General features: G+C 45.1%; 1 protein-coding gene across 5 annotated transcripts in view; it reads left to right on the top strand.

Annotated features, from left to right (window-relative positions):
- The window catches only part of GDPD5 (glycerophosphodiester phosphodiesterase domain containing 5), a 157954-nt gene that overhangs the window by 27184 nt on the left and 102932 nt on the right, over positions 1-27838 (top strand). Inside the window, exon 1 of one of the 5 annotated variants that reach the window (XM_085216659.1) lies at positions 3047-3068. The exons of 3 other annotated variants lie outside the window; for them this stretch is intronic. The gene's annotated coding sequence lies outside the window, so the exon portion shown is untranslated. Of the gene's footprint in view, positions 1-3046; positions 3069-22870; positions 23047-27838 lie in introns of those variants that run through there. One more of the 5 variants, XM_085216658.1, reaches the window with a different exon arrangement.

Consider the following 27838-nt stretch of genomic DNA (forward strand, 5'->3'; position numbering starts at 1 on the left):
ATGCCTTTGTATATTTCTCTGGAGCAGCAAGAAGGTCACTGTGACATGTATTAAGATGCCAGCCGTTATCTGTCTCTAGTTACACTGTGGCACTCCTTGTTGGCCATCGCTGGGTGAGTTCTTGGTTGCTAAAAGAAACTCCTTTGTGACAGCAGTGGGGCCTTTGTGGCAGAGGAAATCTTGGAAGTGTTAAAATATCTTGTTGAGGTGCTTTTGGTAAGGGTTAACCATTGGTCTGTGTGGATGTCCTGGGCTGTTTTTGGTTCAGGGGTGTCTTGGGAAGTATTAATCAGCCTTTCTTTGGGTGTTCCTTGGATGCTTGGTCTGACGTGAAGCAAAGAATCGTAGAATCATAGAACCGTTCAGGTTGGAAAAGACCTCCAAGATCATCCAGTCTAACTGTCCACCTACCACCATTTCCCCACTAAACCACGTCTCTTAGTACAACATCTAAGCATTTCTTGAACGCTTCCAAGGATGGTGACTCAACCACCTCCCTGGGCAGCCCATTCCAACGCCCCACCACTCTGTGGGAGAAAAAACTTTTCTTAATATCCAGCTTGAAATCATAGAATCATAGAATGGTTTGAGTTGAAAGGGATCCCTAAAGGTCATCTCTGGTCTCACTCCCTGCAATAAACAGGGACACCCACAGCTCCATCAGTGCTCAGAGCCCATCCAGCCTGACCTTGGGTGTCTGCAGGGATGGGGCACCCACCACCTCTCTGGGCAAACTGAAGCCTTGACCTGCTTTGTTCTTCGTGGTAGAAGCTCCATGAGCTCTTAGCATCGCAAGCAAATGCTGGTAGAAATGAAATGCTAAATGCAGTGCTTTGCTCAATGTCATCTGCTTCCCTGAAGTGAGAGGATGGTGGGAAGAGGCCGTACATACTTGGCAGGAGGTGGCACACATACAACCACGCTGTGCAGCTGACCAGGTCCCCAGAGCATTGGCTGAGCCATGAAGGTCTGATGTCAAGTTCTGGGTGAGGTGAGGGCACTGTTTACATCACATCTGTGCGGTTAATTACTGCAACTGGCAGAGCTGGAGACGCTGGTCTGGAGCTGCAGTTGGTTCCCTGTCCCAGAGATGACAGGAGGATAACAAGAAAGATGTGTCAACTTGGACCGTCAGCTAATTCATCCTCCTCCCACTTCCAGCATGAGTTAGCAGCATATAAATCAACATCTTCATGAATCAGTGCTTTAATTTCTTCCTCCTTCTTGGAAGGAAAGTTCTTCTTTTAACACGCAGACGCATGGGGCAGCTTCAACACAACTTGGCAAAGGCAGAGCCTTGAACACAATGTTTTTGTGCTTTGCGGGGTGTTGAAGCTGCTCGTGGGAAGCCAGCCTGAGACCTAGGTGGGTAACACAACAACCTCTTTGACTCGTGGAGACTTGAGGATCTTAATTACAGCTCAGGGTAACTGAAAATCTAATATTTGGCAGATAGCTGTGTTCTGAAAGATGTTAATAGCTTGCAGGAGCAATTAACCTTGCAAAGCAGGAAATGCCTGTTATGCATTGATTTTTCTTTCCTCTCCCTTCCCCCCATCTCTTGGTGAATGTCATTCTTATTAATGCTGCTAACAGAAGACAATTGTAGGCTTTCCTTGGTTTAATGCAAGCTTCAGAGGATGCAATTACTGTCCTTCACAAAAGGATGGGGATAGCTGTAGGAAACCAGGAAATGGGGAGGGTGATCTGAGGTCTCCATGTGTTTCTACCATGGAACGTGGAGCTGAGATTTCCCTGGGCTCCCTTCATCACACAGGAATCCCAGCCATCACTAAATGCAACTGGCTACTCTTCTTGCAGCTGGTCTGTCTTTTCTGCTGTAAAAATGATTTTGCTGTGAAGGTTTAAAACCTGTTTTGTATGACTTGCGTTCTCCTTTTGATTGATTGGTGAGGTGAAAAGGAATCTATATGCTCTCTCTAACCTTGCTCCAAGCTGTGTATAAAGAGCGTTTTAACTCTGAATCTGAAAAGGTGGTGAGGAGCAAAACAGTGCTTTCCTTGTACATGTGTGAGTGACTTGCTCCTTCTTAAGACCCTGGGGTGTTTTGGACTACAAAACCAGCTAGGGCTGTAAGAGCAAAGGTGTCATGAATTGACATTTATCTAAATACCCACCACTTCTGGTTGTGGATAGCTTGTGTTTTTGGGACAGTGCCTCCAAAGTAGCCCATCTGGGGTACGACTGTTTACATGGGTGGACAGTGATAGGAACAAGGGGAATGGTTTAAAGTGGGCCAGGGGAGGTTTAGGTTGGATATGAGGAGGAAGTTTTTCATGCAGAGGGTGGTGAGGCAGTGGAACAGGTTGCCCAAGGAGGCTGTGGATGCCCCATCCCTGCAGGCATCCAAGGCCAGGCTGGATGTGGCTCTGGGCAGCCTGGGCTGCTGGTTGGCGACCTGCACACAGCAGGGGGTTGGAAGTGGATGAGCACTGTGCTCCTTTGCAACCCAGGCCTTTCTATCACTCTGTGATTAACAGTTTTTCAAGAAAAGGTGAAGAGAAGATCGCAGGTCCTTCTTGGAGAAATGGGAAGAAGAGGGAGGATGGCTGAGAAGCTAATTATTTCCATGCTGAGAAGTTATCTGGATTGCTGGACATTGCTGGAAGAAAGGCTGGAGTGATATAGAAAAAGAAGAAACAAGTGTTTGGCCCTGTGAGACTGATGGGGATGGACTAACTTGGATTTGCACCATCTACCCCTCTCCTTTTGAGTTCAGTAGGTGGTGGTGTGGGATTTTCTGAAATCCTCAGTTGGAGATCTGTGGATTTTCTGATCTTCTGCTGAAAACTTTGAATCTTTAATTCCAGGGGGAAAAAAAACAGATTAGACAAGAATAGGGCAAAGTGACCCAGCTCTGCTGTGTTCAGCAAGTGGCACAGCTTGCATGTGTGATTTCCTGCTGGAAAACATTGCCCTGCCTCTCCTAGAGGAACATTTTGTTCCTCCGAGGGTGAGGGAGAATGAGCAGTGGGATCTGCATGGACTCGGGCTTACCTGCCTCACTGGTGGTTTTGAATGGATGTGCTGCTGTGTTCCTGTTTAAGGTACGTTTCTACCACTCTGCAGTGAAGGAATAAACAGATTGTTCCTTTTTGGTGGACGCTCTGCAGACATATGGGATAAGGGAGAGTCCTCCCTGCAGAGTGTGCAGCCAGTAAGTGATGTGGTGGGGGCTGGGAGAGGGTGTGCAGGTGGTCCAGGAGTTAATGTGAAGCTGTGCTGGGGGCTGCTAAAGGCAGGAAGTCATGCAGGAAGAAATCCAGCCAAGCTTTTGTGTTACCACAGAGGCAGGAAAAGCTTTTCCTTATGCCTGTGACCCATGGCTACGTCCATCCAATCCTACAGATCCCAATAATTGGGACTGGTGATCTAAGGAACTAAAAACACACTGTCTTGTGTTTCTGGGAAGCCAGCCAGAAGATGTACCCCGTGGGATACATCCTGCTATTTTTCCTTTCCCACCTTGAATCAGTAAATTGGGCATGGTGGAGAGATTGTTTGGAGTAAGAAAAGCTGATCTGGTTTCAGCAATGTGCAGTGAGGGCTTTGGCTTGGTGGAACAGGAGAATCAATTGTGTTGGGATTCGTCGGATGTTCGTACTGTGGCTGCTCTTCTTTGCATGGGGTTTTGTATGGGTAGAAGTGAGCAGTTGGGTCAGGGTGACTTGGTCAACTCACTTTAGTCAGGCTTGTATTTCTGTATAAGGCAAAAACAAAAGTTAAATTGGTCTGGGAATCTACTGGAACCAAGAAAGCTGTGTGTGTATACAGAGAGGCTGCCCTCGCCTGGGGAGGTGGGGGGCTGCTTGTGGAAGTGTTGGTGCTATTTGCAGGTGGGTTAACCCTTCTCTGGGTCAGTTTCAAAGCTTTTTTCATCATTAGGTTAAATGCTCACTTTTATTTGATTGTGCGAAGATCTCCTTTGCGTGAAACACCCAAATCCATAATAATAATAAGAAGAAAAACCCAGGCTCCTCTGCCTGATTGAAGCTCTTCTCTTGATTTATGTCTCTATTATTATTATAAGAGGCTCCAAAATGCATAATTTCAGTGCACAATTTTGCAGATAAGCTTTTCCCTAGTCATTTTTTGTTCCTAATCCCTCTTTCTTTCCACTCCAAACCAGCAGACCCAGAAAAACCTTTCACAAACACAGTGCAGTGCTGATGACAAAAGCTGTGTTCCTTACCAGTCGCAGCTGATACGATATATTACGGTCTCTGCTGCTTCTCTCTGTGGATCCCTCACCATCTTGCTGGAAGCAAAAACAATCCATATTTGCTTCTCTCATGATGTGACTGGCCACAGAGACTGCAGCCGTCTGCTTCGCTTGTCCATCTGCAGTGCTCTCATATCCTCCACGTGATGTGTGTTGCATCCAAACTCTTGGTTGCTTACATCACACATCTTCCCCTTAACGTCACTCTTTATGTGTTGAGTATCTGCCTCCAAACCAAAGGTGCATACACAGAATCACATGGGATGGAAAGGACCTCAAGAGACCATTGAGTTCAACCCTTGCTAATGCAGTTCCTTACAGTAGTGGGCATCCAGATGGGTCTGGAATATCTCCATAGAAGAGTCTCTACCACCTCTCTGGGCAACCTGTGCCAGTGCTCCATCACCCCTACTGTGAGGAAGATTAGTTAGTCTTCTTGTGTTCAAGAAGAACATTCAAAGAATGTGAATGTCAAATTAGATACCTTTATTGTGCCAAATTTGATGGCGAAAGGTCTCCATGGGGGTACTGTGTCAAACAACTCTGAAACAAAGGTGCTCATGTGGTGCTTGACTCCTTGGAAGGGACTATCTGGACCCTGGTTAGAGCATATCATCAGCCACTGGCTTGCTCAGAGCTGCCCTGAGACCTTGGTCCTGTACCAGCATAGGTGTGCATGAAAGCAGGGGCAGCTGTGTCCTGCCAGAAATCTTGAATGATTTGCTAATTGTCAGCTCTTTGCAAGGATGTGGCAGTTGCCACATCTGAATGGAGTTGGCTGGTTCATTTGACTGCTGAGATCAAACACCTGTGTGTGGTAAAGTGTTCCCAAGCTCACAGTCTCCATGCTGCTGCAGTAGAAATGGTGCAGATGGGTGCAGACTTTGGGAGTTCTTTTTAACATCTGTTCCCTGTCGTTAGGATGGTTCTCTTTAATGTTTTCATCAATGACTTGGATACAGGATTTAAGATAAACTAAGCAAATTTGCAAATGAGATTAAATGGAGAGGAGCTGTTGATGCCCTTGAGGGAAGGGATTGTCCCACTTTGCTCTGCATGATGCACCTTGAGTGGTGGGTGCAGGTTGGGTGCCACAGTATAAGAAGGACATAAAATTATTAGTGTCCAAAGGAGGACTGCAAAGATGGAGAAGGGTCTGGAAGGCAAAATGCGTGAGGAGCAGCTGAGGTGCCTTGGTTTGTTTGGCCCAGAGCTGAGTAGGCTGGGGATGGGGTGCCTCGTGGCAGCCCTGCAGCTCCTCATGGCCCTATGGCTGCTCATGGGAAGCACAGGGAATGGCATGGAGCTGTGTCAGGGGATAGTCAAGAGGGTGTGAGGGAAAGGCTGTGCCCCATTGGTCGGTGGGCATGGCAGAGCTCCCATGATGGTGGGCACGGCCCCGAGCTGCCGGAGCTCAGGGAGGCTGCTCTGACATAGAGTTGGGTTTGGGGGTGCTGTGTGGGGCTGGGGCTTAGGCTTGCTGATCTCCGTGTGTCCCTGCCAACTTGGGGTATTTCATGATTCTATCTGGAAAGCCATAGGGGTCTGGCATGCTTGGTGACTCTTCGTCCTGGAGCTGAGAGCTCTCTTCCTCTTGATTTTTAATAGACTCATAGACTCACGGAATGGTTTGGGTTGGAAGGGACCCCTAAAGGCCATCTGATCCCACTCCCTGCAGTGCACAGGGACACCCACATCTCCTGCAGTGCTCAGAGCCCCATCCTATGACCTCAGATGTCTCCAGGGATGGGGCCAGTGCCTCATCACCCTTACTGTAAAATTTGTGATGAGTAGGAGATAAAATCCTCTGCCTGCTAGAGTGTTAACTTGGATCTTTGGGTGGCTAGAAGTACCTCAAATACAGCATTTGTGACTCTTTGGTTTAAACGGGGTCATTATATTGGAGATGACGAGGTAGTGGCATCAATTAATGAGGGATGAGCTCTAAGGACTGTGGTGGATGATTTGCCTTCACTCAGAATAAAACCAGTCTTAATAAGACTGACAAACAGCCTCTTCAGATTGAAACGATTCCTGACAAATTGACTTCTTTCCCCTATTTTCTTCCCACACCGTCCCCAGACAGTCTTTAAACCTAGAATACGTCTGCATATCCAACTCTCCTGTGAAGCTGATAATCCTTCTTTACTTTGTCCCTTCATCTGCAAATACCTGCGCGTGCATAAACAGTCAGCAAATCTGACTTACAGCCATGGGGCTCTGTGGCCATTTCCATCATGAACTCAGCCCTCAGTTCTCTCACTCTCAGCAGGGCTGTCTTTCCACATAATAAATTGCCAGCATTTATTGGTCTTCTGACATATATGTTCCCCAAGGGAAAGGAAGGAGGCTGGCTGAACAAAGCCTTCTCTATAATCAGAGTTTGCAGTAGGCTTTGGGCAGAAATGGTGCTTGCTGGCCAGCACAGCTAGGATTTTATTGCTCTGTCTGTAATGGCACTTATACCAACCGTGAGATTTGAGACATACTGAGTAATATACCTTAGCCTGTATTAAGAGCTTAGTGTGTATAATATATGATAGCATTTGCAGGAGCTGATAAGAAAGCCAGGTGTTTCTACCTGAGCACTGCTTTAGTGGCACCAAGTGCTGTTTGCTTGTAGCTGAGCTGGCTGCTGAGTGTCAGCTGCATCCTGTGCCCTGGATGAAGCAAGAGGTGACAAAAACGAGCTGGATTTTTGGTTGATGCAGGACGAATAGCCCTTGCTTCTTGGTTGCGTTCAGTCTATATCACCTTGTGCTGGAACAGCTTGCTGCTTTAGTGAAGACATTTTGCAGTGACATCTCTGAGACTCATCTAACTTAAGCTGATGGTTGACTCTATCAGTGCTGATCTGTGTGAGACAAATTTCTTCCTCTGAAAGGCTTTCTCCTATAAAAAAGAGCATGGGATAGCTTGGGAGGAAGACTTCTCGTTGCTTCTTTTAAAGACCACTCTGCTTTTGCACATACATAGAAAATTTAAACCTCCTGAGATGGAGCGTGGCCAGCAGGGTGAGGGAGGTGCTCCTTCCTTCTGCTCTGCCCTGGTGAGGCCACATTTACAACACTGTGTCCAGTGCTGGGCTCCCCAGTTCAGAAAAGACAGGGATCTCCTGGAAGGAGTCCAGTGGAGGCCACAAAGATGATGAAGGAGGAAAGACTGAGAGACCTGAGTCTGTTCAGCCTGGGGAAAAGAAGACTGAGAGCGGATCTGATCAGTGCTTATGGATATCTGAAGGGAGGTGGGCAGCAAATGGAGGAGGCCAGGCTCTTCTTGGTGGTGTGTAGTGATAGGACAAGGAGCAACGGTGTTAAACTGGAACATAGGAAGCTCTGTATTAACATGCAGAACATTTTCTTTACGGTAAGGGTGATGGAGCTCTGGCACAGGCTGCACAGAGGGATGGTGGGGTCTCTTCTGTGGAGATATTCCAGACCCAGCTGGATGCCCACCTTTGTGACTTCTTGTAGGGATCTGCGTTAGCAGGATTTGGGCTCAATGATCTCTTGAGGTCCCTTCCAACCTCTGCAATTCTGATTCTGTGTGATTCTGTTGGGCCAGGTGGTTGTGGTCTCAGAAAGATGATTCCCACTGCCTTGCAAGGAACCAGCACAAGTCAGCCTACGCGTGGAAGAGGCATTGCTGCAGCAGTTTGGCAGGGCTCCTGCTCGTATCATGCTAGCAGAGCAGCAGTAGCAGCTGCCTCTCTAGCAAGGAGGAGGGAGAAGTAGGTCAGAATTTGCATTCTTTGCCCAACTTCTCGGCATGACATGCATGCTTTTTTTTTTTTTTTCCCCAGGTCCGCTTTTTAAATGAGCTGTTCCTGTACATGTGTGTTCCTCAGGCTGCGTTGAAACAGAGGGTGAAGACATAAATCCAAATGTATAATTGAGCTTTAATGTGTATTTGCCCTCTGAGAGCACTTCTGGGAGCCTCCTCAGACTCGAGGGCTGATCCCAGCATGTAAAATCTGAAACGATTGCTTGGGGCAATGTCTTCATTCTGGTTGTATTTTTTTTTTTCCCTGGTCAGGATTTAAACCTTCTCCTGTAGGTTTTCTTTTGCGTGACAAGAGCAAGTAACTGGTCTACAAACGTGATGGAGAGAATTCTTCTCAGCACTTCTCTGTGGGCTCTAGTATGGTTACATGGGTCTGGTGGAGGAGAGGAGGGAGATGGAGCACAGTGGATTCCTGGCAACCGGAGCAGCATCCAAGCATTGCTGTGAGGCTGCAGGGTGGTCGAAGGAGGGTTCTGTTGTGGTTTTACTCTATGCAAGTAGAGGTGGAAGTTTTTCATGCAGAGGGTGGTGAGGCAGTGGAACAGGTTGCCCAAGGAGGCTGTGGATGCCCCATCCCTGCAGGCATCCAAGGCCAGGCTGGATGTGGCTCTGGGCAGCCTGGGCTGCTGGTTGGTGACCTGCACACAGCAGGGGGTTGGAAGTGGGTGAGCACTGTGCTCCTTTGCTACCCAGGCCATTCTGTGATATGATATAATGTGAAATGGAAGAGTGTCAGATGGGGTCTGGTGTGAGAGGCCCTTTACGCAGAGCATGAGATGGCAGAGTGGGGTTGGCTAATGGGTTGCATGGGGGCAACATCTCTGTGTGAACATGAAGGCTTTAAGGTGCAAGTTTTGCAGTTCATCAGCACGTCTCATTATTATTGTAATATTTCTGCTTATTTATTTTCCTTCCAGAAAGGAAAGAAGGCAGCAGTCAGTCTGAGCTACTTCTCATTGCATGATGGCCATTTGTATTGAGGTTTTGGGAGTAGGGGGACATTTCTTGGGGGAAGTTCTTTACTCAGAGAGTGGTGAGGTGCTGGAACAGCTGCCCAGAGAGGCTGTGGATCCCCGTCCATCCCTGGAGGTGTTCAAGGCCAGGTTGGATGGGGCCCTGGGCAGCCTGGGCTGCTGTGAAATGTGGAGGTTGGTGGCCCTGCCTGTGGTGGAGGGTTGGAGCTTTGTGGTCCTTGAGCTCCCTTCCAACCCTGGCCATTCTCTGATTCTTAGGATTTCTGGTTCCCATTTCTGTTTCACGTCCTCAGTTCAAAACCAGGCTTTGCAGTTCAGCATCTCTGTCCTCCCAGAGAGGAATGTAACATCACTTCCTGAAACATATGTGCACACACGGGTGATTTTCTGTAGGGAAAAGCAGTGCTGAATTTAGTGTGTGGTAGAAAGAAGTGCCTGCTGCACAATTCCAGTCTGTCTTCAGATCTGTAGATGATTTTTGCTAAGAGATTTTGTGGTCAGAGACTTAATTGCAGCTTTAAAAAAAAAAAAAAATTGTCAGTGTGAACTCTAAAGCAGATCACCACATGATCCAAAGACAAGTGCACGGGTAAAAATGATAGAAAATATATTCATACCATAGAATCACAGAATGACTTGGGTTGGAAGGGACCTCAAAGATCATCTAGTTCCAACCCCCTGCCAATGGGATCATTGCTTCAGTGGACTTCCAGTTGATTTTTTAAGTAGGGGCAGCATTTCACAGATTTTGTTCTTTTTTTTTTTTTTTTTTTTTTTTTTTTTTTGTAGCATGTGCACGTATCTAGCCAGAAATGACTCATTTTCTTTTTTCTTTTTTTTTTTTTTGAGGAAGTTTCAGGCTGGTTGTTCTAATGCTTTGCACGAGCGAAACTGCAACCTGAACCTCTGCAAAACAGCAGTGATGTCACGTTTGTTCCCATTTGTATCTCCTCTGCTTATCGTCCTGCCCTACTGCTACTCCTGCTGCCCTTGGGGTTTTGCATGTTCAAGCACTGGTAATAGGAACGCTGCTTAAAAGTAAATGTAAGAACATCAGAGTCTTTCTGAAGCATTGGGAGAACTTGATTTGAGAGGAGAAATGGGAATTGCAATCATTGCCCTGAAAGCATTTTGGGTTCCTGGTTCTCCCTTGTACCTGTTATCCAGCCCATGTCTGCATTAATCTGTGTGCATGTCCAATTGTTCCCTTCAAGTGGTTTTAATTGCACTGTTGTTTCAGTGGCGATGTGTCTGCATGCTGAAAACCAATTTTTGGAGTTGCATGACGTGTGGGTGTTTTAAAGATCATCTGGGGGAGAAGAGGTGTTGCAAAAAGGCTCTGTTTGTCTTCCTGCTTGAAAATAACCCCTGAGATGAAAGGCATCCTGCACATGTGTGTGCGTGAACGCAGCTAATCCTCCCCACCCAGGGCACTCCTCTGTCACTGTGTATGTAGGCTTTTAAGGTATAGGGACTTTGTCATGTATTCCCGTTCCCAGCATGCAAAATTATGTGCTGTTTTTGCAACTGTGGGATGTGGCTCTCGTCCCTGGAAGGTCTGATTACTTACTGCTCTTCTCCATGAGAGCTTTTCTCCCATTGCGGTTATGCCTCACGTTCCTTCATCTCCAGGTAGGATTTGAAGAGACCGCTGTTAATCTCTCAACCTTCTCACTGCTTTCTGTTCTGTTGCTGATGCCCTAGTGATATTTGCACCTTGTGCATGTGTCCTAGTGAGTAATCTTCTCTGCCTGCACTCACAGAATCATGGAATCGTTAAGGCTGGAAGAGACCACCACCATCTCCAAGTACAACCCTCAACCATGTCCCCAAGGACCACATCTACGACTTAGTACCACCCAGACTGCAGCAAAGAATAGCTTGATGGCTGCTAGATCTATGCATAAATCTGCCAAGGTTTGCCTGGCATCTTTCTTCTTGGTTTTTGTGTGAATAGTGAATGGGCAAAGTGCCTATGCAGGTGAAGTCTTGGCCACCTGTTTCCAAGTTGTGTTAGTGAAACCATCCTGTGAGAATTTCAAAGCCCAACAAGATGAGAATATATTTAAAGTGGGTTTTTTTTTTCTGCCTCTGGGACCTGATTTCAGCAAGAAATTGATGATGAGCTTTGACTTTCTTGTACAACCTCATTTCAGGGTGATGAATGGATACTGGTTCAGCTTCTACCAGGCAATAACTGCAGCTGGAGATACTTTCAGCTAGTAAATTGCATTACATCTCAGAGCAAAAAAAATCAAGGCTGTCATAATACAAAGATGGAGACTGTCTTAAATACAGCTTATGGCTGCTGAAGTAAAAAATATCAAGTCAGTTGTGCAAGAGTGCCCTGGAGAGTATTTGCTCTGTAAAGCAGGAGGAAAGCTGCTGACAATTCCTGTCTTTAGAAATCCAGTGATTCAGCCTCCTTGGGAAAAGAGTGCCTGTAACAAAGCATAAACATGCAGCAGGAAAAAATGTGTGAATCTCAAACATCTTGCCAAGGTTATTGACTGTCCTCTTCAAAGCACTTTTTCCTTGTTGCTTCTGTTGTGCCTTGCACTGGAGATGGAGATGGCTGGAGAGTTGCCTGTCAGAGCAGGGGAAGAAATATTTTTCTCTCTCTTGAAATTAAATGCAAGCATGTTTAAATGGTACCATTGGTGCTGGGGTTGTCTGGTTTTGCTCTGGATCTGCTGGAGCTGATCCTGTCCCTGCTCTTGGTTTCCTCTGTTGGTGGTTGGCTTTAGCAGATTGTTTTATCAGGGGGCAAAAGGGGTGATCCTTGGCTCTGCCTTCAGGATGATACTTGACAGGCCTGAAATCTGTGTGTGCCAGCTGCTGAACTGACTAAAAAATCAGGCTTATTCTGATACATAAAGAGGTCATCTTGTCATGCTTGGTTGGTTCCTAGAGTGTAGGACAAGTTTTGATAGCACGTGTGGGAGAAGAAAAAGGAAAATCTAGTGTGGAGGTAGGTCTAAGCATTTTCTGCAGCAGCAAAGAGTGGCAAAGGTGTGATTGTACTCTTAAATACCTCCTGGCTTGAACTGAAAATGGATTTGCTGTGTTGTTCGTTTTGTGATCTCCTCCCCATGCTCTGCTCCTTCCTCCAGTGATGCCCATGGATCCTGGTAGGGACTTGAAACTGATGCTCTGAGGGATGCCACCGCTTGCATATTTTGTAAATCCTAAATTTAATGTGGAGAACAGGAGGAAGCACTGAATGTGAGGGATTTCGGCCCTTGCAAGATGCAGATGTTCGTAGCTTCTTCCACAGATCTCTTCCGACATTGACAGCAAAGAACTAAGATGCTGTCATAGAATCATGCAATCATTAAGGCAGGAAAAGACCTCTCAGATCCCCAAGTCCAACCCCAACCCACAGCCATCGTGCCCACTGACCATGTCCCTCAGTGGGACCACACCTCTATGGGATGGTGACTCCCCACCTCCTGGGCAGGCAGTGCCAATGTGTCACCACTCTTTCAGAGAAGAAACTTTTCCTGTTATCCAACCTGAACCTCCCCTGGTTAAGTAAGTATTTAAGGCCAGTGCTTCTTGTCTTACCACTAGTTACCTGGGAGAAGGTAGTTGTAGAGATCAGTAAGAAGATAGAACTCTTACTTTCCCTATGTGAAGAGGTGTCTGAAACTTGGTATGTCCACTTCCATCCTTCTTGCCTAAACAGGACGATGTGAGCTTAGTGGCACGACTACCAAATCTGTTCTTATCTTAAAGCCAGGCAGCCATATTATTTGGAAACTTCTCCGTAGGTAAATGTGGAGACAATAGTTCATGATGGAGAGAACGTAATCCATGGTTGTGCTCTATAAACACAACATCTAGCTGTGTGTTTTGGCTTCTCCAATAGTGAGACAGCTGGACTGGTCAACATGGCAGAGAATGACCCCCATGGTGACTGTAATGGGACCTTGGACAGCCTGTTTTGTGTTGGCTGGAGGTAAGGTTGGGCTTACCCAAGGTGTGCTCTGCAGACAGTTGTACCCGTTATGCTGAAATATGATGCGTTCCCGCTGTGCGTTGGCTGTGCACCACGTGGAGCTCCCTGCAGCCATGACTGAGCTGTCAGCAGGGTCACCATCTGCCACGTGGCTGAAGAACAAGACTGAGCTTGGAAGTCCCTTTTGATGAAGTCCTAAGAACGCAAAGAAAATTCACTTGAAAACCTTATGGGAAAGGTACTTGCTGAGCATTCCATTGCCAAAGAATAGCCAGCTCCACTGATTTCTCCTCATTCTGTAACATGCTTTTATCTGTGGTTATTTCCCTGTGCATGGGGGCCAAGTACCAGTTTGGATTTGTCAGTCTTGCAGATTTGTCCCAGTAAGTATCTTGTTTTTTCAGCAGTGGGTTTGAAAAACGTCAGCTTTGACATCGCTGTTTCTTTAACTGGGAGAAAACTACTGACTTCAGGATCCCTTTTTAAAATGCCTATTCTGGGCTCAAATTGAGATTTAAGAGAAACAGCACTTACACCCCTGTAAAAAGCTGAGCCACCTGTTCCAGAGAGCTTGGGCATGCTGAGCAAGTTGCATATGCTGAATGAGTGATGGATGGAAAGACGCTTCTCCTGCATAAGAACGGCTCCTTATTAAGCTGTGAAAAGAAACATGAACAGACCGTTGAAAGACAGAGCTAGACGAGACATGGAGCTGCCTCCGTGTTTTTGCTCTTAGAGGGATGTTGTGAAGCCAAACAGATTGTGGACCAAAGCGTGGTGGGTGTGTGAGGAAGGCGCTTGCATCATATCCTGGGAATAGAAATGAGCGTGCGATGCTCTGCTCTCCTGTTTGCCAAAAAAAAAAAAAAAAAGAAAAAAAGAAAAGAAAAAAGGTTTTAATAGGCTTCATTCCGTCAATATAAAAAGCAGAAAAAAGGAGAGAAAAAATCTGGAATTTAAGGGCCTCAGCAGAAGGTTCCGCAACAAAACACCACTGGAAAATGCGTGGTATTCAAGTTAATTTTTACAAGATACTGCTGAATATCAGGATGGTGTTTCCTAGCCCAGTGCAAACATCACCCCTTCTTAAATACTGCTAAGAAGACCGCTGGCAAGTGAAGGTAAGGATTATCAAGGACTTCAGTTAGTGTTGCAGTGTGCTCACTAGGTTGTAATTGCTATGCTGCTAAAGACAGAAACGGATATTCTTGGAAAGCAGCATGTTCCAAAACCCCGACTTTCTGGAATATGCAAAATTGCTTAGAAAGCTAAAAGTTAATAGCCAGGATTAAAGAGAAGATGGTGATTTACATCGCTTCAACCAACGTTGTTAGCTTGAAGGTTTATGCTGGAAAATGTTTCCATCCGGAGCAGTCAGACCCAGAGTTTTGTTGTTGGCTGCAAACCTCAGACTGTTTTAGAACCTGGTAAAACATTTTGTTTCTCTAGTGGAAACAGCCATTTAGAAAGGGAAGAAGAAGGGAAAAGGTGACATTCTTCTCTCTTTCCAACTTGCTTCTGAATTTCTTTTCCCCAAGTCGGTATGCTGTGCTCTCCCCATCCAGGAGGCAGACAACCAGAACTTCTCTCTGCACACTTCTTTCCTCTATGGATGCTGCTGTTGGAGACCTGGGACTGGTGAAATAGCTGCTGGGCAGCTGGATTCCTTGCTTTTCTCTGGTGCATTGACGGTGTCTTGAATCAGTATGTGGCTATGGATGAAATACAACATTTATTTTGCTTTCAAGCTCTTGGCAAGGCATATTTTCACTGTGGTTGTTGAGCAATAGTCTGTTCTCCTTGTTTCCTCCATTTTCTTGTGATGTTTTGGGGTGCATCACTCTGTGTGCACACCTGCCTTGCTCATTAATGCTTGCACCATGCTGGTCCCACTGGTATAATGGACAACAGAGTCCAGTTATGTTTACTGCGAAACAGGATTGTGTTTTGCCTTGATTAGTGAGATAAATGCTTGAGAAAGTTAGTTTTCCTTATGTGGAGGAAAGGGGCATCAGCTGCGAGAACACGGATTCTGGATACCTTGTAAGGGCGAATTTTGGATGCTGGGAGATAGATGCTCCTTTGAACTCAAGTGGGCCTGGCTGAGATCAAGTAGTCAGTAAACTTAAAGCATTCCTTTGTAATTTGCTGCTGAGCTGTTCTGAGAATTTGCTGGAATGTCCCCAGAGGTGTTCAGAACCGTGGAGATGTGGCACTGAGGGACGTGGGCAGTGGGCACGGTGGGGTGGGCTGAGGTTGGGCTTGATGGTCTTTTCCAGCCTAATGATTCTGATTTGTTGCTGTTGCTGTACGTAAATATTGTCTTAGAATGAGTAGCTCAGTTTGGGAGGGACCTCATGAAGCCATCTAGTCAAACCTCCCTCTCAGGGCAGCTATGGGATCATGTGAAGAGCAGGTTGATTAAGTAACTCTGAATCTTGTGGGTTGGCAGAGCCTGGTTTGGCACTGTGGGATGCACAGGCTGATTCCAAAAGCATTGCTGGATGAGCAGGAGTACCTCAGTGCCATCCTGATGACATGGAAGAGTGTGAGCCCAAGGGCTTTAAGTCTGCTGTGCTGTTTTGACTGATGCAATTCACAGCGTGAAATAAAATGCATTCTCCTTTTAAGAAGTTGTCTTCTAGCAATTATTAATCGAGATTTCTTCTGGATTGTGTTGAAATAACAGTAGTGAAATCACTGGTTCACCTGGAGGGAGCAGGAATTATAGAATGATAGAATGGCCTGGGTTGAAAAGGACCACAATCATCTCGTTTCAACCCCCTGCTATGTTCAGGGTCACCGACCACTAGAATAATGTGGAAAGTTTTCTTCATGTCTCATTTGACAACTATGGGCTTAGTAAAGCCAAGGAAGGGAACAATACTTCAATTAAATTTTCAACTCAGTTTGACATTAATAAGTGCAGACATTAGAATGATATTTTTCTGAGTGTGAATGAGGCCAGCTTCCATCTCACTCATTTTTAGACTTCTTGATAAGCTTCTTGATGGCTTGGAGATGCACGTATTTATTTCTCTAATGCATTCTTGGCTTAAGAGCTTCCCAAACTTTGCAATGGCTGAGCTGTAAGTTGACTATCTAAGAAGAGCCAAGATACTACTGTAGGTAGAGTATCCCAGTCATTCAGACTGGGGAGTTTTCAGGAGGAAAAAAGGGGCTTTCTGGTTAAGGAAGTGTGTTGTATCTAATGCCTAAACTATTTGAGTTTGGGGAGCAGATCGATTTGTTTTGCATCTCTGGGATGAGTAAGGCTAGAGCTGATAGAGATGTGGAAAATGTGCTATTCATTCAGGTCAGAGAAGAAAACGTTTCTTTCCATTGTAACCAGAGGGACTCTTACATAACTGTTCTTGAGACAGATTAAGAGGTAGCAAAGTTTGGGTGGGGGAGGGGAAAAAACATACTGCTGATAATCCACAGAATCAAAAAATCGGATCAGGCTCCTGGGAACAAAAAAGGACCTGTTGGTGGTAATGCTCTGCTAGACTGACAGAAACTCAAATGAGTGTCAAATCAACTGTGAGCCAAACAGATCTGCTGTCGCAAGTCAGCTGGACTGTATCTCAACGCAAAGATACCTGTGCTGGTTTACAAATTGAATCCTATCTGGAAAACGGCCTTCAGGCTCTAGCAAGTGGCGTGGAACTTGTAGATGTTGTACTAAGGAACATGGTCTAGTGGGGAGATATTAGTGGTAGATGGATGGTTGGACTGGATGATCTTGGAGGTCTTTTCCAATGCTGGTGATTCTATGATTCTATGAAGTAAAAGCTTCCCGTGCCTTACTTAGAACACAGAGCTCTCATATCCAGGATGCAGAGGTAATCAGAGATCTTAAACTCCTGCAGTGATTAAGCAGATGGAATGCTGATGTTGAGCTTCTGGCTTTCGGTTGAAAACAGTTCTTAAGACAAGGGAAAACAATTGGACTGCCATCTTTGGAAACTAAGGATGTACACTTAGTTTTTTCATTTATTTTTTCATTTATTTTTCTTTCTCATGAATGCTAGATTAACTTGTTAATGTGTTTTTCCACTGCTGATGCCTTCTGCTTTGTGCTTTTGATGATCCCTTGAGCAGGACACTGGGTATTTCTGTAAATGGAGTAAAGCATTGGGCCCTGTAAATACCTTGAGAGCAAAAGAAAGTGGTTGACTGAGGAGTTTTCTGTTCTTTAATACATTGTTGAGAGGAAGATTTCTTTGCTCAGAATGCTTGAGGGGATTTTATGAACTTATACAAGCAATGGTATCAAACTGTTTTTCCTCGTTGAAAAAAAAAATGTATTTTTTCCTGCTGCTCAGGTAGTTCTTTACCTCCTTAATGCAGGGTTTTATAGAATTACAGAACTATGAAGGTTGGGAAAGCCCTCCAAGATCCCCAAATCCAACCCCAACCCACCTCACCATAACCCATTGCCCACATCCCTCAGTGCCACATCCCCACAGTTCTGTAACACCCCAGGGATGCTGACCCCAACACTCCCTGTGCAGCTGTGCCACTGCATCTCCACTCCTTCGGAGAAGAAATATTTCCTAATATCCAACTTGGTATGTTGCAATCGTCTACAAATTTGCATAAGCTAACTCTTGCTAAATGCAATCTTTGTGTTTCTCTGCAGCATACCTTCTCATTTGTGGCCTGGAGCATGTGTGGACAGTTAGGAGTACTCTTCTTTTTCCTCTCTGTGTAACTCTCATAGAATCATAGAATCATCACAGAATGGCTTGGGTTGCAAAGGACCACAATGCTCATCTAGTTTCAACCCCCTGCTGCTATGTGCAAGGTTGCCAATCACCAGCCCAGCTGTCTAGATCCCTTTTCCCTATTACTATGTACTCAGCCATTATGAGCAGCCTCCATGGTGTTTGTGCCTCTGATTGATTTCCCAGTTCCATTCTCCTCCCTTCTCCAGTCTGAGCAGTTACCCAGCTAAGAAATGCTCTCTGAAGCATTGCACCACTCTCTCCTGTGGCAGAGATCAGTGCCCCCTTCTCTTTTCCATTCCCATATGTACTATCCCAGTTCTGTAGCTGGCATTTTCTTTCCTTCGTGGGCAGCTCTTTTCCTTTGAAATTAAGTACTTTGTTTTATCCAGCCTGGATGCTGGTGGCACTGAACCTGGGTATGCTTATCCAGGGAAGAGTAATTCTTGTGTTGCTTTACCCTTGAGTTTCAGGAGTGTGTAAAAACCACTCCAACAACAACAGATGTTGCTAGCTGGTGGTCCTTTTTCTAAAAATTATTATTTTCTAGTCCTTATAAAGGCCTAATCCTGAAATTTCTCTGCATTCACACTTGCACAGATGCTTGATTAGCAACTTGGTACTTTCTCTTAATGTGGCTAATGAGCCAGTATTTTTTTAAGTGTGCTCAAGGAATAGCAGATATTGGCTCGATCCTCCACCCAGCAAGTTATTTAATGGGCGATGTTCTCAAAGTTTCTCTATTTAACTAAAATAAAGTTGACCAAAGAGGAAACAAAGCCCTGCTTCTTTGAGGCTTATTTCAAATTCTTTCATCTTCCCTCTTGCCTTCTTTCATGTTTTCAGCTGTACGTGCTGACTAATCTTTGATAGTGGGCTGGACTGGAACCCTTTGGGGTTCCCTTTGGGAGGCTCATGTGATCCTGTTCCACCCAACAGTGACTCTTGCAGAGTTTGGCTGTGCATAACTGCTCAGGGCATTGGAAGAGGCTGATGCTCTGGGGCATGGCTGCTTGGAGGGAAGGAGGGGTAATGGGGAGCAAGGAGTATGGGATTGGGGAGACTTATGCAAGCTGGCTGAGTTTACTTAGAAAAACAAGCTGACAGTAAAGGTATTTTTAGCTCTTGGCTAATGTGTAGAAATCTGCTTGTGGGTGGTAGCTTTCATCATTGTTCCTACATGGTTAGAGGCCATGGTGGGGATGGGTTGATGGTTGGGCATGATCTTAGAGGCCTTCTCCAGCCTTAAGGATTCTATGATTCGATGTAAATGGGCTCTTAATCTGAATTGACTCAAGATGAAGACCCAAAGTGAACTACCAGACGTGAAGTGAGCCAGGCTGGAAGTAAAATGCTGAATCCTGGAAGCTTTGCGTGCAGTTGACCTGCCCTCTCAATTTACATAGGGTAATTTTCCCAGGAACCTCTTAATAACTAAACCCAAGAGGTGCTTCTCTGTGGGAGACTTCTGGTCCCAAAAACCCTTCTCTGCTTCCCTGGAAAGCTGCTTTTTTGGGCTGTGTGCTGGACACCAGGTGTGTGTGACCTACCTGAGTGGGTGCTTCTGTCATCAGAGTAAGTATAGCTTTGCAGCCCAGCAAGTGTTTGTTTTGCTTTGTGCTTACATAAAGATGGCTCATCAAAAGATTTGCAAGATGCCTTTTTGTGTTTTTTGTTTTTTGTTTTTTTTCCTCTCCTTTCCCTGATACTGAAAGGTGTGCTTTGGCTCTGCTTGTGTCATCTTTTGTGATGACATCCACGTGTAGGAACAGAAAGGTCATCTTGTTGAATGAACACATCTCCTCTAAACAAACTATTAGCAATGACTGAACACCTGCATAAACTGGTCCTTAATCTGTGATGCTGAGCACTCTGCCCTGGTAAGCATTTTCATGTGGGTTTTCTTAGTGGTGGTGATAGTTGTGTTGTTTTTATTTTATTTTATTTTATTTTATTTTATTTTATTTTATTTTATTATTTTGTTCTTCCCGTACTGCATTGTCATAGAATCATAGAATCACTGATGATGAAAAAGACCTCCAAGATGATCCCGTCCAACCACCCACCTACCACCAATATTTCCCTACTACACCATGTCCCTTAGTACATATAGTCAAAGGATACTAAAGAAAATTACCTCTCTTTTTCTGAGTTTGTTTGTTTGTTTTTGTTTTTCCTAGAAAGATGATTATTTCTTGGGGAAGGGAAGAAAAATACTCATCCTTTTGCATTTTGGTCTCTGGGTTCCTGTGGGACTGCTTAGCTGCTCCAGATGTTTGGATGAGTTGCTCTGGGCTGGAAGCAATTCCCACCAAACTACATAACTCTGTATTAACAGATCCCTTGGGTTCTTGCATCAATCACCTGCTTGGTGTGAAAGAGAAGGGGAGAAAGATGTAGAAATAGCTGTAAAGATGGTCAGTAATGCTTGGCTTTCATGAGTTATCATGAAGAACAGAAGTATCCTATATACTCACTTCTAAATTAAGTCCTGTTCAGTTTTATCGGGAGCCTCGCTGTGAGTGGGGTGGAGGAAGGATGGCTGGATTGCTGTGAAGGCAGTTTGCAGATGTCATTGTTTAATAGTAATTTTCTTGTATCCACCACTCTATTTGTCACTGTTCATTGCATGCTGAATCGGGGTCCCATTGGTAAACGCCTGGAGAAAGCATGGTTGATGCTGGAGAGGGCTCTGGTTTGGACTTGTTTTAATGCCTGTAGTACTGAGAGACCTCAGAAATGTTTGAAAGCACTTTGATAGGTTTTGGAGTTGCATCAGTAAATGAGCTGAAATCCCTCATGGCTTGCCCTTTCCATAATGAAAACAATATAGTAGCTGATGCAACTGACAGATGGGGTTTTGCCTTTAGTTTTTATTAGAACAGGACTCTTCAGGCATGGTTTGGAATTGACTCTGGATCTCCTCTGTTAGCTCTGGGAGTCACCCTGTGGGTGGAAGGGGGGTGGTTCCCTTCCCCTCCCCTTTCACTCTGTGTGTCAGTTCTACTGCCACAGTCACAATGGCCTTGACCAGAATTTTGGGATGCTTTTTTGAAACTGGAAAGTACTCGAGAGTATTGCAGCTGGTTTCCAAGTCAAATGAGAATTCCCTTCTCCTGAAAGATTTACACTGCTGCAAACAGAGTAAAAGCACTTTGTCCTTATTCATGTCTTCCTAAAGATCAGCTCCTGTGTTTTGAAAGCGTCAGCAGTCAAAAGTATTCACCTGTATGAGTAGCTCTGTGATCTGGTGGCTGTAGCCTGTCTTCCCTTACCTGCTTATTTCCCTTGATGCCATTTTCATGCACCACAGTGTCTAGATGGAGCTTGTAAATCCTCTGGGAGAGAAACTGTCATGTCTGTGTCTCCTTGCATTGAACAGAGACTGATTTATACAGAACTGGAAAGAGTTCAGCAATAGCTGGAAAGAAGCTTTAGGAAAGCTAGAGAAACCTGTGCTCCATTGAATGTCTTTGGAACAGGAGGCAGGGAAACTGGGCTTGAGTTCTTCCTCTGTTAGAAGTTAAAATATCTGTGGTGAAATAGGCCTGGAGGACGTTACAGGATAAGGGAGCGTGTAGTTCTTGGTCCTGCCTTTGTTTCAGTGTTTTGTGTGTGTGTGTTGTTCCGGAAGCTGGGGCTCCTGCGGGAGCTGGCTCTTGATGTTTTATTTATTTATTGGGAGGGACCTCAAGAAGGCTCTTCTCCACTCCTCCTGCTCAGAGCAGCACTGAGCCAACAGTAAGCCCACGTCAGGTTGCTCAGAGCTTTGTCCAGTCAGGTCTCTCCAAGATGGAGCTTGTATAGCCTTCCAGAGTCACCTCTAGCACCTTCTGGAGTCAGAAGTGGTAGCTTCATTTTCAAGAGATGTTTTGCATGTGTCTTCCTTGAACCTTTTGGACCACTTTCTGTGCTGGTGTCATGTCTGGCCTTCCTAGGCATGAGGCAGCATCTCTCATTATCATCACAGTGGATTCTTGCTAAGGACTTTGATTATTTCTTCTACATGACAAAGAGGGGTTAACAGTCCTTCTGTGTTCATGTTCACCACTCCTTAATCCATGCTGACCATTCACAGAGTCATACAATCATTAAGGTTTGGAAGAGACCTTTAAGATCACCAGCCCAACCCCACCATGCCCACTGCCCACATCCCTCAGTGCCACATCACCATGGTTCTGGAACACCTCCAGGGATGCTGACCCCCCCATTCCCTGTGCAGCTGTGCCAGTGCCAGACTGCTCTTTGGAGGATAAATTCTTCCTAATATCCAACCTGATGTTTGATCATCTTGGTCATCTCCTGGGCTTTGTTAGCTAGCTCATGGCCTTTTTGGAGTGTCCTATCCAAAGGTTAACGCCTGGAAATCCTTTCCAGCGTTAGAAGGACTGATTTGGAACAATGAGAAGGAAAGAAAAAGTGCTGGAGGTGGAAGCTCTCCAAAATCAGGAAGACAGGATTGGCTTTGTGCCTTTCACGTCACCAGATCCTGCCAACTATTTTCTTTTCTGATTACTTTGGCCACAGGACATCCACTGTGTTTGCAGTGGGAAGGAGCTGGCTGTGCAATTAGTCTTATCACGTTAATTTATGCATTCTTTGTGCACGAAGCCAAAACAGTATCCAGCTTGTAGAACAAGGGAGCTACAGAGGAGCAGCTAACCACTACGGAGCAGTGAATGTTTGCTTTGGGAATGGAAGCAGAAATAACATCTTGGAAGATGCAGAGGGAGCAGCTCTTGTGCACGTGGTCATCTCGTGCTCTGGTGAGCGTGTTGTGGTGCAGAGCTGCACGTGTGACCTGCAGAAAGCAAGTTTGGGAGGAAAAAGGCAGCCACTGTATGGGAACAAGTTTGCTGCTTCCCTAATAGAGCCTCTCTGCTGTGTAAGAACATTTATGAAGAATGGCTCTTACAGCCGCATGGAAGGAATCAATCATAGGAAATAAAGAGCTTGTAATCCATTTAACTAGGACTTTCCACCTCTCATTAAGCCAGAGACATTCATGCTTAATTCTCTGGATAGCAGTCGCACAGCAGACGTGTGAAGTATTGATCGTAAAATGCATCTTGCTGTTTCTTTCCCCTCACGGTTTCAATTAAAGTGTGTGCAGTGGGTGTGGAGGCATTTTACTCCTTCTCAGTTGAGTGCTATTGGCACGGTTCATGCGGTTCCCTTCCTGCTGGCGTGAACCAAATTTTCAGCAATGCAGCAGGGAAGATGTCAAGGGGAAAGCAGATGACAAGACCTCTGTAGCAATATGTTGGACTGGCTTCTGCTTAGCTGCTAACATCTTCCAGACGAGATGAAAACTGCCCTCGGAGGACCAGCTAACACAATTCACGTGTGGTTATGGTGAGCTCTCCTGCGTGTGTGTAGGAAAGGGTAATCAGGGAGGGGGGAAGAAAAGCTTGTCTGTAAAGGAAACTGCATGGCAGTGTGTGCATGTTCGAAAAACACTTCTGTTTCCACTTAGTTCCTCAGCAAAAACACATGCTGAGAATGGATAAGGCTCGGTGTAAACTTCTGCGCTTCAGCTTGGCCAAGCTGGCAAAGCTCTGGAGTCTGTGGAGAGGAAAAACAGTGCAATTATTTAAGCTTCTTAAGGTATTAATAGTTTTAATAATTAAAAAATAAAAGTTTCTTCAGTTTTCTTCAGCATCCGTCTATGCTTCCTTGGTCTTGTCTTCTCCCACTGGGGGGAAAAAGATCACTTCTCTCACCTGTCTCTGTGTTCAGACATGCTGATGTGGTTTCATCTCTGAACTGATATCAGAGTGCATCCTCCTTTAGATGGTCTTTAGGTAACAGAGGTTGAACACAGAATCATGGAGTGGCTTAGGTTGGAGGAGACCTTAGAGATCATTGAGCTCCAAGCCCCCTGCCATGGTTTGGCTGCCACCCACCAGATCAGGCTGCCCAGGGCCCCATCTAACCCAGCCTTGAGCACCTCCAGGGATGAACGTGGGGTGTATTGGTCAAGATGCAGCCTTCCTCTGCTTCCAGCTTCCCCCAGACCCGCTAGGCACATTGTGGCATGACTATTCAGTTCCATGACTCAGACACTTCCTCTTCCACGTCTTCTGCCAAGATCAGCAGCCACTCCTGCTGGTTCTGTCTGGGTCCTTGTTGTCTCACCCCAGTTTACTGTTGAGCTGTTTGTCATAGGATCATGAATATTCTGATCGTGTTCTTAACTGCTGACCCACTGTGATGTCCCAAGGTTTGGGCATGAAACACGAAGGTTTCTTCCCATGGTCTGTCCTCTGTTTACCAGTAGTAGTATTAGTGGTTTTCTTTTGTAACATGGAAACAGGCTGCCTTTCCCTCTTCCAAAATGCCACTGTGCTGGCTAGCTTGAATACCACTTGGATGCAGGATGACCCTAGCAAAGGGATTGGGATCTCTGCTAGCTGACCTGGTTCAGGATTTCAGCAACCTCATTTTGAGTAGAGCTGGGATTGTTCTCGTCCCTCTGATTTAACTCATCAGCACCTTCTGGTGCCCAGCTAAACTCTTCAATACATCAAGCCCACCCTCACAAAGGAAAAAACAGAATGTTCTGTGACCTCCTTCTGTTTGTTTTTCCTCGATGCTACCAAGCAGATCTTTATGGGCAATGTTAAGGCCTCCTTGGAAAGTCTGATTAGCGTGTGCTTAGATGGTGGAACTGAAGCTTGATAGCTTCTCCCAAAGAGTGGTACTACGCATTGACACAGGCTGCCCAAGGAGGTGGTGAGGCCACCATCCCTGGAGGTGTTCAAGAACCATGGAGATGTTGCACTTGGGAATGTGGTCAGTGGGCATAGTGGAGGTGGACTGGGGTTGGGTTGGGGATCTGAGAGTTCTTTTCTAACCTTAACAATGCTATGAGTCTGTCTGCTCAAGTCCACTGTCTTCCTGGCATCTTCTAGCTTGGAAGCTGGCATGTGCTTACCAAATGCTGGCTTGGTAGGACAGGCCTATCCTCTCTCACAGTGTAAAGTTTACACGTTGGTTTGGCTGCCCTAGCTTTCCACGGGAAGCTGTTTGTATTTCTAATTGAGTAAATGTTCCTGTTGAGGCACTTAGTCTCAGTTTTTCTCAGCCAGAAAGCTCTATAGAAGGAGAAAGTGCTTAAAGGGCTAATTAGCTCCTTGGAATGGAAATTTAGGTATTGCTGTTACTTCCCTTACTGATCTTTCTACTTAAGAAAAACCAACAAAACAAAACTCCCTTTTAAACTTAACTTACAACTGAATTTCACATTTATGTTCCAGCAATGAAATAACATTTTTGTGCCTGCCAAACAGCATCCTACCTTGTCTGGCAATTGCCAGCATTTCTGTTCAAGCACAGGAGACACTTTCCAGTGGGCAGCCCAAGTTGGGCTTCCCCAGTGACACATACTTAGAGGTGAAAGTAGACCTTAACACACTCAGCAGCTAACCTAAGGATGGGATTAACTCTATTCCACGTCACAACAAATTTTCCTAGCTCATTTGGATACTTCAAACTCTCCCCAATCATCTGTATTTTCATGGTTTATAGTTGGCTTTCTCTGCCAGGAAGAACCTGGTTTTACACCTCTTAAGCTGCTTAAAACTTCTTTGCTACTTCTAAAAGCAAAGAACCTCATTAGATTTACAGCTGTGAGCAATTTGTGGTGCACTGACAGGAGTTGTTGCCCATCTCTCCTCCAAACCAGAGAAGAACAAATTATTTTCCCACTGACGTTGCCAGGAAGATATTGTGAAAAAGGAACAAAACACATCCTGTGCTTCCTCTTAATGAGAAACCTTGGTGTCCTATCTGTGCTTTGCCTGCTTCTTCCAATAAGTTCAGAACATGTTTGTAGTTTCATCTGATTTTTAAAAAAATTGTTTATTTAAGAATAGTGGATGTCTGAAGAGGGAGGGCTCTGCTGCATGAGCCTATTCTGAGCTTTCTCTGGCAAAACCCTTAGACTCCAAACAAGGAGAATGTGCCCCCTCTGGACTTTCTGTTCCTGTTGTTGTTTGGGGCAGGTGTTGGGGATGTCTTCTTTATCATGTTATTTCATTGCCTGAAGTGACTTCATTTGCATGCATGTATTAAAGGTCTGTTTTGTGCAGAAGTCTTTGAGAGAAACAAGGAGAGGAGTCTGAACGGACTGCCCAGGGAATGGTGGGTTCACCAACCCTGGAGGTGTTATAGAACCATGGAGATGTGGAACTGAGGGGTATGATCAGTGGGCATGGTGAGATGGGTTGGGGCTGGATTTGGGGATCTTAGAGGGTTTTTCCAACCTTAATGATTCCATGATCCTGTAATTGGATAATTCCCCAATTGAGGAATGATTTGCCTCATGCTGTGATTCCATCTCGTGGGGCATGTGTGTGTAGGCAGGACTCTGAAGTGCCAATACAACCTGAAGTCAGACCTTGTGTGGTTGCCACCTTGTCATTACAAGTAAAAAGGCTGCAATTTAGTCTTAATGATGTTGGAAGGATCTGTGTAACCAGTGCTGGTTGCTTCTTGGCTTTGGAGGAGGGGACAGCCTTGCCTTGACTGTAGCAGATGTTGGGTTTTCAGAACTACACCAGTGTCCTGACTTGCAAGGCTTTTTTGTTAGGGCTCAAGCTCGTGCAGAAAGAGGAGACCACATTTGGTTATTGTTCTGTAAGAAGTTTGCACAGGTTCTTTCAGTGATCTGTTCTGCTTCTTCAAACCTTTTAAAATGTGATGCACGATACACACATAGTTAGTGGAAAACGCGAAGAAGCTGGATTGCAGAGGGTATTAGTGTGTGCTGTGCTTATTTATTTAGTGAGATTAAAGAATAAGTTTTTCTTTTGTAATCCCTTTGAAGTGTTTATCTTTTGAAGTCTGAATTCTCATTAAATGGAAGCGTACAACCCCCAAACTACATGCTGCCCTGGTTTCAAAGCTTTAATTAAAAAAAAAAAAAAAAAAAAAAAAAAGCACCAAAAAACTTAAGAACAATAAACAGCAGGTCAGACCCATAGGGGCTACACGTCATCCAGATCCTGACTATTTGGGTCATCATTCAACACTTTGTGAATCAAAGTGACTCAATGGGGCGTCTCCCAGAATTAGGATGCAGTCGTAGGGTTTTTGGCGTCAGCAGGCATCAGGCTTAGACAGTGCTATTCCCCTTGATAAATGTAAGAGCTCTCTGATAAAAATGGGCGAGAACATAACAACTTTTTGGAAAGAATAACCTCAGTGACTCATCAAGAGGTCTTCAGGAGTTGGGTGGCCGTTTGTTGGGCACCTTCCACCACCGAGATGCAGAATCTCAGTGATTGAGGCTGTTTGTGGCTTTGAGGTCTCCTTTTGCTGTCCCTGCCCTGAAATTAAATTTTCCTCTTGCAAGTTGAGATGTTCTGGGTCTGAGCCAAGAAAATGTGGGAAGTACTGCTGAGTGTGTGCGTATAGATTTCCTCTTGTGGGGACAGCTGTAGCAAACATCCCGTCTATAAGAATTGTCCTGTTATTGAACAGATGGGGATATTGTCCCTCTTCCATTTCTGTCTTCCAGTCTGGGGAAAATGAAATGGCATTAGTTTGTTTTGGATGAGTTCAGTTTTATTAAAGAAAGGATTGTTATGAAGACTGTGAAGAGTCAGTGAAAGTCACAAGGATTTAGATCAGTTCCCTTTTGTGCTTTACGTCATTTCAGTCCTGGCTGGGCAGAAGGGATTGCTTTTAGTGCATGGAGCTTGGAGGGCTTGCTCTTGAAGAGCTGAACTGCCATTATTATGAAAATATTTTAAGAAAATCAGGATTTCCCATTTTAATTAGGGAAACAATTGACCTGAAGGCTTATAAGAATGTTAATAGGGATAACTGGTTATCAGTAAGGTTCTCATGTAATCATCATAGGTAATTACCTGTTTAATAAGGTCTTATGCATAACTAGCTTGATAGAAGTTGTAATGAGAGATGGAGATGTTGAAATTTGACAGAGAATCTTGATAAACAGTGATCCTATGAGTCACGAATGAGAAGAAAAGCATTTTCTTTAATGTAGAAAGCAGTAGAATCTGCTAAAGCTCTTTAAAAATGGATTGGTAAAAAACAAACCAGAAAAAAATCTCAAACAACAATGGAGTTTGTATTTTCTGCATCTGTTTGCACAGTGTGGGGGATATCCCTGTTCATT

Source organism: Meleagris gallopavo, chromosome 1 (assembly GCF_905368555.1).
Source record: "Meleagris gallopavo chromosome 1, MGAL_WU_HG_1.1, whole genome shotgun sequence".
NCBI lineage: Eukaryota > Metazoa > Chordata > Aves > Galliformes > Phasianidae > Meleagris > Meleagris gallopavo.